This window comes from Lissotriton vulgaris, chromosome 7 (assembly GCF_964263255.1).
Source record: "Lissotriton vulgaris chromosome 7, aLisVul1.2, whole genome shotgun sequence".
Taxonomy (NCBI): domain Eukaryota; kingdom Metazoa; phylum Chordata; class Amphibia; order Caudata; family Salamandridae; genus Lissotriton; species Lissotriton vulgaris.
The window spans coordinates 755,482,534-755,502,403 of record NC_141695.1 but is presented as its reverse complement, the minus strand read 5'-3'; positions in this window follow the sequence as shown (position 1 = coordinate 755,502,403).

Genomic DNA, 19,870 nt, shown 5'->3' with positions numbered 1-19,870 from the left:
ATTGTATACCACGGTAACTTTGCAGTGTACCATGGGGGGCATGGCCTAGCAACATGGCCGACAGGACATGAGCCTTCTCTGTCCTTCTGCCCAAAATATCCTGCATTTCTCCTTGAAGCACCACTGCAGTTTGGACTATCGGCCTGGGGAAAGACATGTGAGCCACCTTGGGTCAGCCTGAACAAATTTGGGCAAGTTTCAACCGGCCACTGCGCAAAGGTGCATGTAGCTGATCGGGCATAAGTGGGACGGTCCGCTGCACCCGGAGCCTTGCAGAGGGGATCATGCCCGGGATGGCTGCTGACGCGCCTAGTGAAGCCCCCCCTGTCTGCTCATTTGCCGCTGTTTGCAGCTGCAGGCCTTATGATCTGGGTCGTGCAGGAGCAGCAATACCGGAGCAGAGCCTGCGGCCTGCTGAGTATCCTGCTGGCAAAGCGCCTCTACATGAAACCCCAGCCGCGTGCGAGGAGCTCCTGTGACGCACTGCCTTTCATCGGCGTCTGGGAGTAGAATACGGCGATTTCGAGTGCGGCAGACTGAGCATCTGGCTGGTGCTGGTGAGTGGGCCTGGGGCGGATGAGGCTCTCCCAGCAGGGGCCTACAGGGTGAAGCGGTCCACGCTGGGACTCGTCGGAGTGACTACAGGTCTCGCCTGCACTTGGTGCCCTCCCCGGAGTGGCGGTACTTGTGTGGGGGCCTGCAAGCTCTTGGAGTGAGGTTCTTCGGTTTTCGACTTCGTCCTGTATTCGGCCGCCATTTTGTGTCCCGTCGCCATTTTGTGTTGCCCTCACTCAGGCAGCATGGCAAACGGAGTGTCTTTGCCTTTTCCAGCTGCTACGTGTCTCCTCTGTTAAAAAGTAACCCCCTGCCCTTGTTTACGAAACCGATGTCAGGGTCTGGCCGAGTCCACTAACTAATGTCTAGGTTGGTTGATCCCTGTCTCGACTGACTGTTTGGCTCTCCCTATTCTTTCCTTACTTTATCTTATCTGACTGGCCTTCGCTATTCTCTCCTTGTATTCTCTTGTTACACAACTATCCTTTGAGGCACACAAATACGTCCTGCCACCTGCAAATTTGATTGTAGGCACTAGCACTGATTAACTTATGGGGAGGGGTGACACACAGGGCCGAAAGAAGGGCGTATTTGGGACACTTGATAGCTTGTTTTCCAACTTTTCCTATTGGCTGGCCTTGTATGTATTGGGAGTATACGTTGTAAATATGTGTGCTATAAAAGATTGTGCGCCACGGAATAAAGTGGCAGTCTCTTAAGAACCTACTCTGTACTTCTGGGACAACTGTGCTTAGCTGCAGCTAATAAACCTGGTTTTCTACGCCAAACAGAGTGTCTTGTGTCTCTGTCCGACAAGGCAGGTGAACTTGGAGATTTAAGGCGTGCCCTGCGCCGCCAGGCCCATAAGGCCCGGTTCTTCAGGAGCAGAATGTTTGTGGGGGTTGCTGTCCTTCAGGGGCCCCCCTTCCTGCGAGCAAAGGCTTGGGGATTGTAGAGCTGTGGGGACTAAAGCCATGTGGGCTGGTGCATCAATACTGTTGCAGTGCCCCGGGTGAGTGTGGGGGGCCCTCGAGAACCTGCCTCTGCACATTTGAGGGCCTGGAGAGGTTCGACAAGACTAAAAGGAGCCTGCAGCCCTGAACTGGCTATGCATTGTTTGGCCTTGTCCGCACTAGCTGCTTAAGTGCCCTAGTTGTGGCCCTGCTTACATGGGCTGCTGCATGAGGGAGCTATTGGGGCAGATTTGGAGCTGATCTTGGCCTACAGCGCTGGGATAGAGGATTGGTAGGGGCCCTCCTGCTGGATTGAGGGCATTGTGCGTGAGGAGGGGCCCTGTGTGTCATTACGCCTGCTGACCGGGATTGTTAGTGGGCCGTTGCTGAGGAGACTTCTCTGGCACGTACATCGCTTTGTTGAGTGTGGCAAATGCACGCACCGGGGGTCGCAATGCGCAACCAGAAGATGGCTGGCCCCAATACTATCACGCAGTACACAATGCACAGGCACCCCCCAAACAGACAGACTGGGGAGGAAGATCGGGATTCGGGGCAGAGCCCGAAACCCACCAGGGCAGAACTCATGGCAGCCATACAGGGCTCCAGAAAAGCCCTGGAGGATAGAATAGACACTGTCTCTGTGGATGTGAACCTACTACGTGTGGACCTCCGGAGGGTAGCTGATAAAGTTATGAACACCACAGGGGATATAGCAGAGCTGAAAGGTGAGGTAGTTACTCTCAAGCAGCAGGTGGCACAGAAGAGGCGGAGGGGAGATCGAGACGCAGCAATATTCGAGTGCTTGGCATCCCAGAGAGGGCGGAACTCGGGCGGCTGAGCAGTTCCCGGAGTACTGGATTGGTACCCAGCTGTGTCCCGAAGGATTGTCAGATGTGTTCATGATCGAGAGTGCACATAGGGCTCTCGTTCCTCCGCCCTCCTCTGGCGGCATAGCCTCGAGCTGTCATAGCTAAAATCCTTAACTATCGGGATAGATACTGTATTCTAAGGGCGGCAAGGGAACACAAGGATCTCCAGTACGAAAATAACAAAGTGCCTATTTACCCGGATTACACTAAGCAACTTCAGGACCTTCAGAAATCTTTCCTGGGAGTGAAGCGTAAGCTGCGGGACTGGAACATGCAATATATTCTCCTGTATCCTGCCAAGTTGAAGGTGATCTCGGGGGTAAGGAGCAATTCTTTGACTCCCCAGAAGATGTTTGGGAGTAGCTGGAGATCCATGGCGATGGACTGCCGCCTCGAGAAGCAAGGGGTGGGAATCATCGATGAGAGACACGGCCGGACGCGACCAGTGGCGGCAGCAGAATCGAGTGGAATTGCAAAATGCCCCGGAGGTATCTTAGAGGAGGTTAACAGTGGGAGATGGTGGAACGCTGCAGTCTAACCCCCTGGTGGAGAGCACGGCAGAGGTCGACTTGCTGAGAGCTGCATCCACTCGACTGGATGCACAGGATTAGACTTTGCCACTAACAATGGATGTTGTGCCTGAGACTCTGTTGGAGGATCTTCCTGGAGGTGGCAGTGACAGTGATTAATCATGGACTGCTGGACTATGGTGCTGCTCGCGGTCCAGGACTACTACACAGGAGTGCAGTGATGTTGTATGGTGCTGCTTGTTGCTGCGGGACCCGGGTGTGGGAGTGGGGAGAGCTCAGCCACTAGTAAGATTTGATGGGACTCAGGGGGGAGAATGATGCCTGGCTTAACTGCATATGCAGCGCGGAGTCCTTCAAAAAGGCTGCAGGCCTTCCTTGGACTTGTGCTGAGTGGGCGGCCCGAGGACATGATGTTTTCTCTTTATTGCCCTGTTGGGCGTAGTCAGATGCTGTGCACATCCTGGCACGAGCACGGGGTGCACAAAATCATCTTTGATTATAGTCGAGCATTGTCCATGGGTGGGGGTGGGGTGGGCTTTGTTGGTTCAGTTCTTGTTGTGTGAACCTATGTTGTGTTGTGCAAGAGAGCGTGTCTTTGCAGGAGAGTGCGATGCCAGACAGTCGGATATATGACCTTGGCAGAGGTTGTAAAGTTTCTTAGCTGGAATGTTAGTGATTTAGGCACCTGCACCAAACACCATTGGGTATTTTATTCCTTAAGCTGCACAATATAATGGTTGTGTGCTTGCAAGAGATGCATCTGGATGATGCTGGGGTGGGACGCCTGGCAAAAAAGTGGAAAGGACAGGTGTTCCACTCGTCGTACTCTACCTATGCTGGGGGGGGACGTTGATTTGGGGTGCACTTACATTACAGTATGCCGAAGCTGATGTCGAAGGTCGCTACGTGTTATTACTGGGAAAGCTAGATGGCAAAGATATCAGTATACTAAATACCTATACCCCTTATATTGATGACCCAAATTTCTTTGCCGCTCTACAGGCCCTGCTCACAGTATATTTGGACACTCCTCTGATATGGTTGGGTGACTTTAATTGTGTGGTGGACCCAGAGCTGGAACAATGCCCCCTAGAAGGGGCGCCAAGCCGCCTATCACTGTTTAACCCCCACTCATAACACACATAGTCGCCTAGATAGGGTACTAGCAACCGAACATCCAGCATTTATGGTGGCAGAGATCACACATTTGGCAAGTTTTTTGTCCGACCATGTGCCTGTGTGCTGCACGGTGCGGTGGGTGATGGGAAAGCAGGGTCCCCGCAGGTGGCGGCCCCCTGCTCATATTTTGGAGGACCCGGTCGGGAAAGAGGCAATTTCAAACGCATTGACGGAGTATATGTCCCTTAATTGGGGCACTGCAAGTAATAGAGCTCATGAATGAGATGTGATGAATGCAGTGGTCAGGGGGGACGGCAATGGGGTTGACTTGTGGCGTTCGGAGGCAGCTACAGTCTGAGCTACAGGACAGGGAGAAAAAGTTGGCTGACCTCCAACAGGGCCGCAGAGTCAAGATGACGCTCAGGAACGAGAGCGTGCAATACGGGATCAGGTTGCTGATACCTGGGATACGTTGGATAAGTATACTCTTACAAAATATCGCCAGCAGCTACATATGGAGGGAGAAAAATCTGGTCGCTTATCGGGCTGGATATTGCGTAAGTGTTCTGGCAACATCTGCAGACAGTGTACAGGACAGAACACTTGGTAAGTGCGGACATTTATATTCCCTTTCTGGAGGGCCTACAATTGAGGCAAGCATCTTGAGAAGTTAGGACAGATCTGGATGTGCAGATCACTGGGAGAGAAATTGATGGAGGTGATTGCGGACATACCTAGGGCTAAGGCACCAGGAGGTGATGGGCTGTCCATTGAGTATTACCAAGCATACTCGACGATGCTGGTCGGACCCTTGTTGCAAACCCATGAATCATTTGATAATGGAATATTGCCTCCTACGATGCGCGAAGGTGAAATTTGTCTGATTCCAAAGCTGGGTGGTGATATACAAGACCCGGGGGCATTCCGACCACTGACAATGAACAACTCAGATAAAAATTCTACTGGCCAAAAGGTTGGTACCACACGTAGCTCACTTAGTTTACGAAGATCAGTGCCGCTTTATCCAGGGCTGTGGTACATCAATGAACATGTGATGACTGGTGCATATACTGCATGAGAAGCAAGGGGCCCCTGAGGAGGTGGTGTTAGTGTCTATCGACCTTGAAAAGGTGTTTGGCACGGTAGACTGGGGGTACTTAAAGGAAATCCTTGGAAAGTTGAGGATTGGACCACGTTTTTGTAGATGGGTTAAAATACTATATACAAATCCTGTAGTGTGTGTGCGAATGGGTCAAACTAGGTCGGTGCAGTGGTCGCTGGGGCGGGGCATTCAGCGGGACGCCCACTGTCGCCGTTGCTGTTTGCTCTGGCTATTGAGCCCATGGCAATATGGGAAAGACAGGAATTGGGCTGCTGAGCCATACAAATTGGGCACAGTATGCACCTCATCTCGCTCTATGCTGATGATGTGTTGTTTTATGTTACATCTCCGCATGAGGCTATACCGCAATTACTGAGGTTGATGGACCAGTTTGCAACTTATTCAGGGCTGCGCATAAACAGGCATAAATCCCCGGCTTTCCCCCTAGCAGGGAAGAGAGAGAGTGAGGCTGGGGAGCCGCCTAGACTGGGACTGAGATGGGAGATGGGATCATTTTAGATACGTAGGGGTGCAGGTGGCTCGGGGGGATGCTAAGATGATCCAGCTAAACATGAATAGGGTGGTTGAGTCGCTGAGACGCTCTGTGGAATTCTGGAATACGCTGCCATTGTACCTAAAGGGTAGAATAGCGGTGCAAAGATGGTGTTGTTACCGAGATGCCTATATGCCTTGCCGAATGCGTTGCGCCCAATTCCTGCGAAAGTATTTCGGCAATTGAATTTTCTCCTGGTGATCCTGCTCTGGGCAGGAAAGCTTTGCAGGGTTGTGCTGTGGGTGCTTCAGAAGTGGTATGTGGAGGGTGGACTTGGAGTTCCCAGGTCTGATCTTTATTATTATGCGGCGCTCCTTCAACATGCTGTGCAGTGATTGGATGAGGGCGATTATTGGGAACAGCGTTTACTTGCCGGGCGAGTGCAGCCAGAGGATCTCCCTAGGATTTTAATAGAGGGTGCTGAGCTGAACGTGGTGCTGCTGTATGTGGTTAAGCAAATGGCCTGTTTGTGGCAGAAAGTTGTGGAACGAGTGCAGGCTCTATTCCACCCGGAATTGTCCATCTGGCAGTTAGTTCCGGTGTGCAGGTTGGTGGAAAACATGGTGTTCCAGGCATGGAGAGAGGGTGGCTGCATGGTGTTGGCAGACGTGTATATTAATGACACCTATCTTACGTTCGAGCAGGTGTGTGAGGGATTGGGCATGGGTCAGGGGCAATATCTTCAATATGCTGGTCTGATGGAAGTGGCTAAGATGACATGGCCTATGTATCCAGATATGGACTAGAAAAAATGGTTAGGGGTTCTGCCCACCTCACCTTCCCGTACCTGAGCAGGAGACATCCACGGATTAAAAAAGTAGAAAAAAATGGTACTGAAGGGATCAATCCACTTTTATTTCTCAAACAAGAAACAATAAATTTTCTTGTGAATAGCAAATTAAATCAAAGAAGCATATCCATAAATTCATATATACATATATGGGCGGGCAGCCAGAGAGGCACAACAGAAAACAATGTATATACAACACATCACATGTACATTCTATACAAATTTACAACATATATAATATCAAAAACACTTTTATGTACCCTAAGGAAAAAATTATATATATATAAAAAATATATATACATACACCAATTTACAAATGTATCTCCTCTTACGATCTAACGGAGTATACAAAAAAGGTAGTCCCAACAGACAGGCACCAGGGGGTTAACACATATACCAGACCTATATTTGTGTAGGTGCATCAATGAATAAATCAAATCTTTGTTGTATTGAACTAAGGGACTCCGTTCAAAGCCAAAGGTGTCGACGCAGTCGCGGTCGCGTTTCAGCCAGATGATATAGGCTTCATCAGGACATAGGTACTCTAATAACAACAAACACATATATTATTTTATCCTCTTTCTAACCAAAACAAGGACACACATTATAATACAGCTGCAAAAATTCCGGTAGACCAATCTATCTCCCCCACAAGTGTGGAAATGCAGTGTCACCAGAGGACTCAATCAAAATAAGAAAAGAAGGAGATATAACCAGAACAAGTGCACCAGATTAAATCAGAGATCACTTCAGCATCAGAAATGATATTCAAGAGAAAAACCAAAATCAAACAAGGGGAGGGTAAAGCAACAAGAAACCCTACCCACACCTAGAAAGGGTGCATCGCGCAACTATGTGATAAGGTAGGACCAGAGAGATACAATAGGTATTTATCCTTTATATCCCAGAGTGTACAGAAACATGCGCAGATCAAGAAATCCAACACATCCGTAAAGTAGGAAATAATTACCTCATTTGCACGGCCCTGTCCAAATCTAGGGCAAATATACTCGTCAACCCACAGCCCACCCGGAAGGGTGGGGTAGTTGCCACCGTCTCGGCTCAAGTCTCGAGAAATCTGCACGTGCCAATCACAAGAACAAGCAAATCAATCATAGGAGCACGTCCAAAGTCACACATGTGTTCATACTCTAATAGATAGTAGAGTACCATTATTGGCAGACATACCTTAATCTCTACAGTGTGTCCGCCCAACACAATATATAGATTCCAAATCGTATGGTTCACAGGGGTGGCTCAAGTCACACGCTCTTCCTATCATCAAAGCGAGTTCAAGAAGGAGAAGGAACAAAACAAAAAAAGGGGAAAAACCCATCACGAGTTATTCAAATCTATATGTGCTCAACACGTCACTCAGTTTAAGTACAAAAGCACAAGGTATATGGAGCCAGACCCCACAGAAAAAGAAATAAAACCACACAAAGTAACCCCATTGATAATAGCACCCCCGCGTGATGTATACGAGTATATATGTATACTCAAGCTAAATTCAAGCCAGCCAGTTTTAACACCAGGGAGGAGGGGAATCAAGGCTAGCTCAGAACACTGACCGCAGTCGCCACTCGGTAGGGGGAATTTTTAAGACTACAGGATGAGGGAAGGGCAATTACCCACTACAGCCGTAAGGCAGATTAATACGGTGACGTCCAGGTAACCCCAATCATAAGCCACTCAGCCAAAACTCATACAGAGCGAGCACAGTTAAAAAGCTCCGTGCGGGGAGTGTACCAAAGGACATAATGCGGAGAAGGGGGTACCTGAAGTCTCTAAATATAGCTCTCGCGCAAGGAACCGGTGTCCGCTAGCAACGTCTTCCTCCGGGAAGGCACCCGCAGTAGAGCGAGCGGCTAAGTAACGCCTAGGGCAAGGGGCGTGTCAGCGTGAGACGGAACGTGAATGCCGTCAATAACACCAAAAAGGGACAAAAGATCCCGAGTAATTCCGGAAGTCAGGCAGAGAGAACTGAAAAGGAAATCTACTAGCGTAAGCGAAGCCCACGCAGGAAATAATAATCTACATCCGGCCAATCTCATGTCAAAGTGCCGAAAAACACCAAAATGAAGGAATAAAATAAAAGAACAAAATAATTAAACATAATAAATAAAATAGAAAAAGAGAGAACAAAACACCAAAGATGAACCTCTAGTGACACCCCAAGGTTGAAATTAAACCATAAATACATCTGCATTTCCACTGAAGGGTTCCCATTCTTAATCAAACTCCATGACCATACATCTCAAAAGAAGAACAAGTATAAAAGAGAACAAGTATAAAAGAACGCAGAATCATAAACCATCATGAATATATAAATGCCACAAACATATAATATAATATAAGGTGGCATGCAAAAGTTATATATATATATATATACACAATGTCCATATATGTACACAGATCAAGTAAAATATACATATATCAGACCTATTTCCCTATACAGTCAATACATCGCATCTAGCCATAGGCTCAATACAGATACACAACAGAGTTTAAGTTCGATCAAAATCAGAAAACAGTGTATTAAAAGACTATAAATCCGAAGTCAAAGCAAAGGGTCAATGGATTCAGATCAATGCCCAAATTTCATCACGCTCATTAAGTCCCTTTTCAGAGGTATGGTATCTTTCTATTAATCTTGCTTCTGTGCGATTCAACTTGGTCTCTAATTCGTTTTTTTTTTATGTATCCAGATATGTCCCGGACCACAGAAACCTTAGACATATTGCTGATATGTGGAGGTGGGCGCAGATTGGTGTCTTGGTACAATGCCATGAGGGTGGATTCGGGATCTTTGGCCCTTAGGGGGTGGGATGCGTGGAATGTGGATTTGCAGGTGACATTGTAGGAGACAGATTGGGTGAGAGCTTGCACGCTAACTCGTAAGGTGTCCTGCAATGCCCGGTTGAAGTTGCTGCACTATAATTTCTTGCAATGGCTGTACATGACCCCGGCGAGGCTCCATCGTATAGATGCCTCCTGATCTCATGAATGTCCTAGATGTCAAGGAGCCCATACGGGGTTCATGCATCTGGTGTGGGCATGTCCAGAAATTCATCAGAATTTTATTGATGTAGTAGCGCAACTATGTGGAAGGGTGGGAATAGAACTGGCGGCTATGCCTGAGCAGTGCCTTTTAGGGTTGGTACTGCAGCGCAAGAAACGGAAAATAGCCAACAAGTTACTACAGCTAGTGCTGGTGCTGGCTAAACAAAGGGTTGCCATTTGCTGGATGGGTGAGCCAGGCCCCCTATTTTGTGAATTGGCTGAGAGATGTGGGAGAGTGGTCATTGGCTGAGGAATTGCATATGAAGGCCTGCAGTAGGGACGATAAGTTGGAAGGGGACATAGCAAGTTGGAGAGAGATATGTAGGGAATTGTTGAATTCAACAGGGTTAGGCAGCGAACAGATTCGTGAGTCCAATGGGGACAATAGTATGTAAACGCTGGTGCTTATGTCAACCCTATTTCTATATGATGCTTAATCTGCTGCTAAGCCATGAAAAGTGTAAAGTGTATTTAACTGTGCTAAGTTCTTGGGACTCTAATGTGTGAAATGAGAATAAGTCGATGGATATTGTCTCGAAGGATTCTGTATATGACTACTCAAGTTATGTGGAAATTTTATAAATAAAGTCCTTGAAAAAATTACAAAAATTGCAGTGTACCATGGGATATGGTGATGATTAGCCAGTATAATTGGGTAATGGCTATTTTTGGCGATCGAAAATGCAGCCATTTTGTTTTTACTACACTTTGTCTGTGGTCAGTGTTACGGCCTTAGATATAGGTAAGTAGTAAGTCCCTACCTATTACTATTTTATTAAAGTGTCAATAGGTAGGGAAATGCATTAAAAAAATATATATATATATATTTCCAAAGAAAGTCTGCCCCACAAGAAGAAGACTTGAGGCAGCACTCGAGGTCCGTTCAATTCTTTATTTTCGATTTTCACCATGGGCATTAACGCGTTTCGGGGGTTTACTTTCCTTTGTCAAAATGCCCCCCTGGTGAGTAAGTCGCCACTGCTGCTGACAATCCCTTCATCAAAAAAGTGTGTCCTTCCCACCACTTGAAGTAGCGTGGGTTGCCTCCAAAACACGGTCTGGAATCGCCTCTGTGTTCGCAGGTGAACCACATTTCCCAGCATGCAACATCATTCCCAAGCTGGCGGCGACCCCATCCATCGGTGCGTTTGTCAGGTAAGTGACCGATGGGTTGTGTGAGCAGGCAGGGAGTGTAGCTAGTTTTCGGGGCATTTAAAAGTCAATCGCGGTCCTCTCCCCCTCCCATGCACTTCCATCCGTCGTGATGCAGAGAACACCGTTGAAGTAAGGGTGTAGTCCCATAAAGTATGGACTGCGCATCCGCAGCTGTGTCCACTCCAGATTTCGTGCGGGGCAGTCAGAGGGTCTTCCATGTAGCGACCCCCTTAACACTTGCGGGGGGTGCCAGCCCAGCGCGCAGCCACACTCAAAGTCGCATAGCTAACCACGCCATATGTTTCCAAAGAAAGTCTGCCCCACAAGAAGAAGACTTGAGGCAGCACTCGAGGTCCGTTCAATTCTTTATTTTCGATTTTCACCATGGGCATTAACGCGTTTCGGGGGTTTACTTTCCTTTGTCAAAATGCCCCCCTGGTGAGTAAGTCGCCACTGCTGCTGACAATCCCTTCATCAAAAAAGTGTGTCCTTCCCACCACTTGAAGTAGCGTGGGTTGCCTCCAAAACACGGTCTGGAATCGCCTCTGTGTTCGCAGGTGAACCACATTTCCCAGCATGCAACATCATTCCCAAGCTGGCGGCGACCCCATCCATCGGTGCGTTTGTCAGGTAAGTGACCGATGGGTTGTGTGAGCAGGCAGGGAGTGTAGCTAGTTTTCGGGGCATTTAAAAGTCAATCGCGGTCCTCTCCCCCTCCCATGCACTTCCATCCGTCGTGATGCAGAGAACACCGTTGAAGTAAGGGTGTAGTCCCATAAAGTATGGACTGCGCATCCGCAGCTGTGTCCACTCCAGATTTCGTGCGGGGCAGTCAGAGGGTCTTCCATGTAGCGACCCCCTTAACACTTGCGGGGGGTGCCAGCCCAGCGCGCAGCCACACTCAAAGTCGCATAGCTAACCACGCCATATGTTTCCAAAGAAAGTCTGCCCCACAAGAAGAAGACTTGAGGCAGCACTCGAGGTCCGTTCAATTCTTTATTTTCGATTTTCACCATGGGCATTAACGCGTTTCGGGGGTTTACTTTCCTTTGTCAAAATGCCCCCCTGGTGAGTAAGTCGCCACTGCTGCTGACAATCCCTTCATCAAAAAAGTGTGTCCTTCCCACCACTTGAAGTAGCGTGGGTTGCCTCCAAAACACGGTCTGGAATCGCCTCTGTGTTCGCAGGTGAACCACATTTCCCAGCATGCAACATCATTCCCAAGCTGGCGGCGACCCCATCCATCGGTGCGTTTGTCAGGTAAGTGACCGATGGGTTGTGTGAGCAGGCAGGGAGTGTAGCTAGTTTTCGGGGCATTTAAAAGTCAATCGCGGTCCTCTCCCCCTCCCATGCACTTCCATCCGTCGTGATGCAGAGAACACCGTTGAAGTAAGGGTGTAGTCCCATAAAGTATGGACTGCGCATCCGCAGCTGTGTCCACTCCAGATTTCGTGCGGGGCAGTCAGAGGGTCTTCCATGTAGCGACCCCCTTAACACTTGCGGGGGGTGCCAGCCCAGCGCGCAGCCACACTCAAAGTCGCATAGCTAACCACGCCATATGTTTCCAAAGAAAGTCTGCCCCACAAGAAGAAGACTTGAGGCAGCACTCGAGGTCCGTTCAATTCTTTATTTTCGATTTTCACCATGGGCATTAACGCGTTTCGGGGGTTTACTTTCCTTTGTCAAAATGCCCCCCTGGTGAGTAAGTCGCCACTGCTGCTGACAATCCCTTCATCAAAAAAGTGTGTCCTTCCCACCACTTGAAGTAGCGTGGGTTGCCTCCAAAACACGGTCTGGAATCGCCTCTGTGTTCGCAGGTGAACCACATTTCCCAGCATGCAACATCATTCCCAAGCTGGCGGCGACCCCATCCATCGGTGCGTTTGTCAGGTAAGTGACCGATGGGTTGTGTGAGCAGGCAGGGAGTGTAGCTAGTTTTCGGGGCATTTAAAAGTCAATCGCGGTCCTCTCCCCCTCCCATGCACTTCCATCCGTCGTGATGCAGAGAACACCGTTGAAGTAAGGGTGTAGTCCCATAAAGTATGGACTGCGCATCCGCAGCTGTGTCCACTCCAGATTTCGTGCGGGGCAGTCAGAGGGTCTTCCATGTAGCGACCCCCTTAACACTTGCGGGGGGTGCCAGCCCAGCGCGCAGCCACACTCAAAGTCGCATAGCTAACCACGCCATATGTTTCCAAAGAAAGTCTGCCCCACAAGAAGAAGACTTGAGGCAGCACTCGAGGTCCGTTCAATTCTTTATTTTCGATTTTCACCATGGGCATTAACGCGTTTCGGGGGTTTACTTTCCTTTGTCAAAATGCCCCCCTGGTGAGTAAGTCGCCACTGCTGCTGACAATCCCTTCATCAAAAAAGTGTGTCCTTCCCACCACTTGAAGTAGCGTGGGTTGCCTCCAAAACACGGTCTGGAATCGCCTCTGTGTTCGCAGGTGAACCACATTTCCCAGCATGCAACATCATTCCCAAGCTGGCGGCGACCCCATCCATCGGTGCGTTTGTCAGGTAAGTGACCGATGGGTTGTGTGAGCAGGCAGGGAGTGTAGCTAGTTTTCGGGGCATTTAAAAGTCAATCGCGGTCCTCTCCCCCTCCCATGCACTTCCATCCGTCGTGATGCAGAGAACACCGTTGAAGTAAGGGTGTAGTCCCATAAAGTATGGACTGCGCATCCGCAGCTGTGTCCACTCCAGATTTCGTGCGGGGCAGTCAGAGGGTCTTCCATGTAGCGACCCCCTTAACACTTGCGGGGGGTGCCAGCCCAGCGCGCAGCCACACTCAAAGTCGCATAGCTAACCACGCCATATGTTTCCAAAGAAAGTCTGCCCCACAAGAAGAAGACTTGAGGCAGCACTCGAGGTCCGTTCAATTCTTTATTTTCGATTTTCACCATGGGCATTAACGCGTTTCGGGGGTTTACTTTCCTTTGTCAAAATGCCCCCCTGGTGAGTAAGTCGCCACTGCTGCTGACAATCCCTTCATCAAAAAAGTGTGTCCTTCCCACCACTTGAAGTAGCGTGGGTTGCCTCCAAAACACGGTCTGGAATCGCCTCTGTGTTCGCAGGTGAACCACATTTCCCAGCATGCAACATCATTCCCAAGCTGGCGGCGACCCCATCCATCGGTGCGTTTGTCAGGTAAGTGACCGATGGGTTGTGTGAGCAGGCAGGGAGTGTAGCTAGTTTTCGGGGCATTTAAAAGTCAATCGCGGTCCTCTCCCCCTCCCATGCACTTCCATCCGTCGTGATGCAGAGAACACCGTTGAAGTAAGGGTGTAGTCCCATAAAGTATGGACTGCGCATCCGCAGCTGTGTCCACTCCAGATTTCGTGCGGGGCAGTCAGAGGGTCTTCCATGTAGCGACCCCCTTAACACTTGCGGGGGGTGCCAGCCCAGCGCGCAGCCACACTCAAAGTCGCATAGCTAACCACGCCATATGTTTCCAAAGAAAGTCTGCCCCACAAGAAGAAGACTTGAGGCAGCACTCGAGGTCCGTTCAATTCTTTATTTTCGATTTTCACCATGGGCATTAACGCGTTTCGGGGGTTTACTTTCCTTTGTCAAAATGCCCCCCTGGTGAGTAAGTCGCCACTGCTGCTGACAATCCCTTCATCAAAAAAGTGTGTCCTTCCCACCACTTGAAGTAGCGTGGGTTGCCTCCAAAACACGGTCTGGAATCGCCTCTGTGTTCGCAGGTGAACCACATTTCCCAGCATGCAACATCATTCCCAAGCTGGCGGCGACCCCATCCATCGGTGCGTTTGTCAGGTAAGTGACCGATGGGTTGTGTGAGCAGGCAGGGAGTGTAGCTAGTTTTCGGGGCATTTAAAAGTCAATCGCGGTCCTCTCCCCCTCCCATGCACTTCCATCCGTCGTGATGCAGAGAACACCGTTGAAGTAAGGGTGTAGTCCCATAAAGTATGGACTGCGCATCCGCAGCTGTGTCCACTCCAGATTTCGTGCGGGGCAGTCAGAGGGTTCTCCATGTAGCGACCCCCTTAACACTTGCGGGGGGTGCCAGCCCAGCGCGCAGCCACACTCAAAGTCGCATAGCTAACCACGCCATATGTTTCCAAAGAAAGTCTGCCCCACAAGAAGAAGACTTGAGGCAGCACTCGAGGTCCGTTCAATTCTTTATTTTCGATTTTCACCATGGGCATTAACGCGTTTCGGGGGTTTACTTTCCTTTGTCAAAATGCCCCCCTGGTGAGTAAGTCGCCACTGCTGCTGACAATCCCTTCATCAAAAAAGTGTGTCCTTCCCACCACTTGAAGTAGCGTGGGTTGCCTCCAAAACACGGTCTGGAATCGCCTCTGTGTTCGCAGGTGAACCACATTTCCCAGCATGCAACATCATTCCCAAGCTGGCGGCGACCCCATCCATCGGTGCGTTTGTCAGGTAAGTGACCGATGGGTTGTGTGAGCAGGCAGGGAGTGTAGCTAGTTTTCGGGGCATTTAAAAGTCAATCGCGGTCCTCTCCCCCTCCCATGCACTTCCATCCGTCGTGATGCAGAGAACACCGTTGAAGTAAGGGTGTAGTCCCATTAAGTATGGACTGCGCATCCGCAGCTGTGTCCACTCCAGATTTCGTCCGGGGCAGTCAGAGGGTCTTCCATGTAGCGACCCCCTTAACACTTGCGGGGGGTGCCAGCCCAGCGCGCAGCCACACTCAAAGTCGCATAGCTAACCACGCCATATGTTTCCAAAGAAAGTCTGCCCCACAAGAAGAAGACTTGAGGCAGCACTCGAGGTCCGTTCAATTCTTTATTTTCGATTTTCACCATGGGCATTAACGCGTTTCGGGGGTTTACTTTCCTTTGTCAAAATGCCCCCCTGGTGAGTAAGTCGCCACTGCTGCTGACAATCCCTTCATCAAAAAAGTGTGTCCTTCCCACCACTTGAAGTAGCGTGGGTTATATATATATATATATTTTTTTTTTAATATGTTTACGGCCATGCACCATAGCAGTTTTTCGAAATTGTGTGAAATTCCACAGGAGTGATAGATATCACTAAGTTTAAATGCCCTTTAACTTAAAAAAAATACTCATCTGCAGTACCCAAAAAGCATCTTATGTGGCCATAATGTATAATTCTGCCAAATGTTATGTAAATCCGTTTCCGTGGGTTAAGAATCCCTTATTAGGTCTCGCCTACGAGGCTTCTGACTGCCTTTAAAAGTTTGTCACTTGTTGCAAAAAAAACCCCACAATAAATACTTGTTTATTGCTCATTCTCCTACCAAACTCTACAAATTAATTGAGGGTGCTGCTGCACCCGCCACACTCCTACTTCCGGCACCAGGGTCTGGCTTGCGAAAAATCAGGATTCAGCCTGTCAGGTCTGGGCACTTTAGGGTGGGCTACGGGCAGAGGCAGTTAGCACCGCGAGGGTTCCCGATGTGTAATCTTCATGACCCTTATTCACCTTCTTCTGCCGAGAGCGTTCATCCCTCCTTACATGCATCTCTAATCTACTCACATTTCTTAGATGTTTAGAAACATGGCTGTTTTCTTCCATCTAATTTGGATCCCACTTTTCTCTTCTCCCTGTATCTTGCTCCATTGGGGTAGCTATGCCTTTTTTCTAGCACCAAGATTGAAAATCCCTCGTGTGGTTGAAAGCGTGCCCTCAAGGAATAAATACATAAATAAATAGAAAATCTGCTTTAAGAAGTCAGACAGGAGCCTAAAACAAAATAACCCCTGGGAAAAAATGCTTAAACGAGTCCACTGCTGCTGGAAGCAGTGACTAGAATGGGGCCATGAGGACTTCCATGAAAGTAACCGGAAATGACCCTCCGGTAATATTTCCTGTGAGTCACTAGAACTTTCACTGGCTCACCTGTGTATCATCCTGGTACCGTCTCCCTGAGTAGCCATGATGGTTTTTTACTGCAAAATGAAAGACTCAAATGAAAACTGATGAGCCTGGGGAGAGCGCATTGCTTCTGTATGGGTTTTCTGTAGGCACAACTATCTAATGCCATGAACCCCGACATTTCCCCCATTACTCCCACTCGCTGCTTTGGCCTACCTACCTGCATTCAATAGACACGTTTTACTGGATTATCTGTCTCCTGGGCATAGGCCTGCCCACTATAATGCTTGGCAGTCGCAATGTTACCCATCACGTCAAGGGGAGGCAAAGTCATGAAGAAACTGTTCTCTTCGCTGGTTTTGGGTCCAAGCAGGTCACTGTAGAAGTTTCCAGTGCTTCGAGGCACAGAAAAGCAATGCACTGTTTTGAAAAAATAGGCTGGCTCTGTATGGCTGTCACACCCATATAACTGGTGAGACCTGGAAGCAACTGGTGCCCCCGGTCCTGCTGCAGCAAACTAGTTCTACCAGAGCCACAGGCAGCTGTGGGCGAATGACAGGAGCACCTGTGGAAGAAACAGGTCACGGAGCTGAGGGACGTCTCAGGGAAATCAGAAACACCCTGGAGCAAGGACCCCACCCGAGTGAAGAGTGGCACCCCTGACAGCCTGGTAGAGTCTCTCTTCCAGCCCCCTGCCAAAGAGACAGGAGAACTGGTCGACTGGACTACTTTTCATAATATAAATGCGCGACCTCCACAGTACACATCGATTCCCACAGTATTTACACTACACCCACTGAGCATTCTGCTCCCTTGCCAATACACAGAGATCCCTGCAGTGCGTGCATTAATGGCTGAGCAAGACTAGCGATATCCAGTTGTGTAACCAGAGGTTATCAGACGTGTCGCTCGGGACTAGACGCCACATTTCAGAACCGTCTCTTCACTTAACTGCACCAAAGCTCCCAGGTTTTCCAACTCCACGCATGGATAGCTCAGAAAGTACCGTTTTTCTTTGCATTCTGGTGCTTGTAGGTAGATGGGACTACAAGTTCCAGAACGCAATGAAAACACCTGGGTTGGATTAGATGGGAACTTACCCAAAAGAAAGACTTGGCGTGGCGAGGTCTGTAATTCCCAGCATGCCAATTGCTGTTAATTGAAATAGAAGTTCTCTCTTGACATAGGGAGGGGAGATTGCTGTGCCCCCCATCAGATAGATTCGTGTCACAGGGATCCAGTATAGGATTCCGTTTAGCATTCAGAGTTATAAAGTGTGCTGAGCCATGGTTGATCTGCTGAATGATAGCTCAGAAGTGGAAATGTGGTACTCCAGTGGCATTCGGTCTTTTAGAATCCCTGGTCCCTCCCACTCAAAGCATTGCAACAATAGAGCAGAGTGATGTGTTTTCGGCGTCTTCTGGACTCTCGTCAGAAGTCCGTCACTTGCCAGACAGCACTGGTACTTCTGCATGCAAGGGCAGACACTCTGTAGTGCTACATTTACACTTTCACTAAACAGTGGATGCAGCCGGAGGGCGGGAAAGAAGCTGTGCCTTTCCTAACTGCACCCGAGTGTTGCACCCAAATGTGCACACATTGAAACCCTGCTACATGTTGACTTGTGATAGTTTAAGCTGCTTCTCATACTTGCCAACGATAGCAATCCAGAAAGCAGGCTGCAGCTCTTTTCAGCAACATTACAGCTTCCGGGTGTCTCTGTCATCCCACTGCCTTACGGAAGCTGTATATTGAACTCATTGAAAGGTCAAAGCCAGCTCCCTGAACAACAAGCAATGGCAATAGGTCTCACCTTTGGGACTTTATAAGTGTTTGGTTATCCAGCACAATATCCTTGGTGCAACAACATCAACTGTTGCATGGCTAAACACTTATAAGGTCCCAAAGGCGAGACCTATTGGCTATGCCAATGCTTGTTTATCTTTGCACCCCCTTAATAATTCATCACACAAATGTATATCATCTCTAAATGATGAAAATGCTACAGGTCTGGAAAGTTTTGTGTTAATTCGTCAAACGGGTTGAAAGTTATTAGGGAGCTAAAATCTGAGGAGTTCCTATCTCTGAGAATACTAGCTATAACTATAGAGTGGCAATCAGATTTCCTTCTTTTTATCTATTGTATTTGTCATATATTTGTGTCTTGATTTACATTATCATGTGACCATAAATGTATCTTTTAGTTGTTTGTGTAGTAATTGTTAAATTTTACTTATGCAATCTTGTATATTTTGCGGGCTTCCTTGCTACTTGTAGTAGTTATTGCGCTATATATGAAGCCCAAAGTGAATGAAAGACATTCATTATTGTTATAAAAATTGAAATTATTAGGTTTTTTTTAGTGGCCAGTTCTCATGTCCTCCAAGAAGTGGTTTGCGTAGCAAACTGCTAGGTCACTTTTTAGGTCTCACCTGAGACAGCGCATGCGCTTTCTCTTCGAGACTTTAGTGAGTGGCTTTAAAAAGTGCCACCATAGGCTTTTGCTGGGCTACAGCTTGCATTCACGAGCTCGTGCACGTGCACAGCTGCAATCTGTGTTTTTATTGCTGTAATCAGGCTCCTCTGCTTGCACTATCCCCCTTCCTTTTCCCCCTCCCTCCTGGTCAGCTTCATTTGTGTCTTCTAGCTGTGAATCATGCTCCTCTGCTCGCACCCCCCTCCCTTCTCCCCTCCTCTTCGTCAGTTTCATTTGTGTCTTCTATCACTGTGAATGCTCCTACTTTCACCAGGCACACACACACTGTCTTCTAGCTGTGAATCATACTCCTCTGTTCGCACTCTCCCTCCCTTCTCCCCCTCCTCTTCCTCAGTTTCATTTGTGTCTTCTGTCACTGGGAATGCTCCTGCTTCCACCAGGCACACACACCAACAGCCGTCAGTGCACGCTTCCACCAGGCACACACACCACCAGCCGTCAATGCACGCTTCCACCAGGCACACACACCACCAGCCGTGGGTGCACGCTTCCACCAGGCACTCACCACCAGCCGTCAGTGCACGCTTCCACCAGGCACACACACCACCAGCCGTCAGTGCACGCTCCCACCAGGCACACACACCACCAGCCATCAGTGCACGCTTTCACCAGGCACACACACCACCAGCCGTCAATGCACGCTTTCAACAGGCACACACATCTCCAGCCGTCAGTGCGCGCTTTCACCAGGCACGCACGCCACCAGCCGTCAGTGCAGCAGGCAGGCTCTTCTCAGAATTTCTTGGTAAATATTTGTTTGATGCCTGAGAGGGAGAGAGGGTCGAGTTTGCTTAAACCATGCCGAGTATGCAGGTGCAGTGCATGAACTCCTGTGTGAGTGAGTGATGC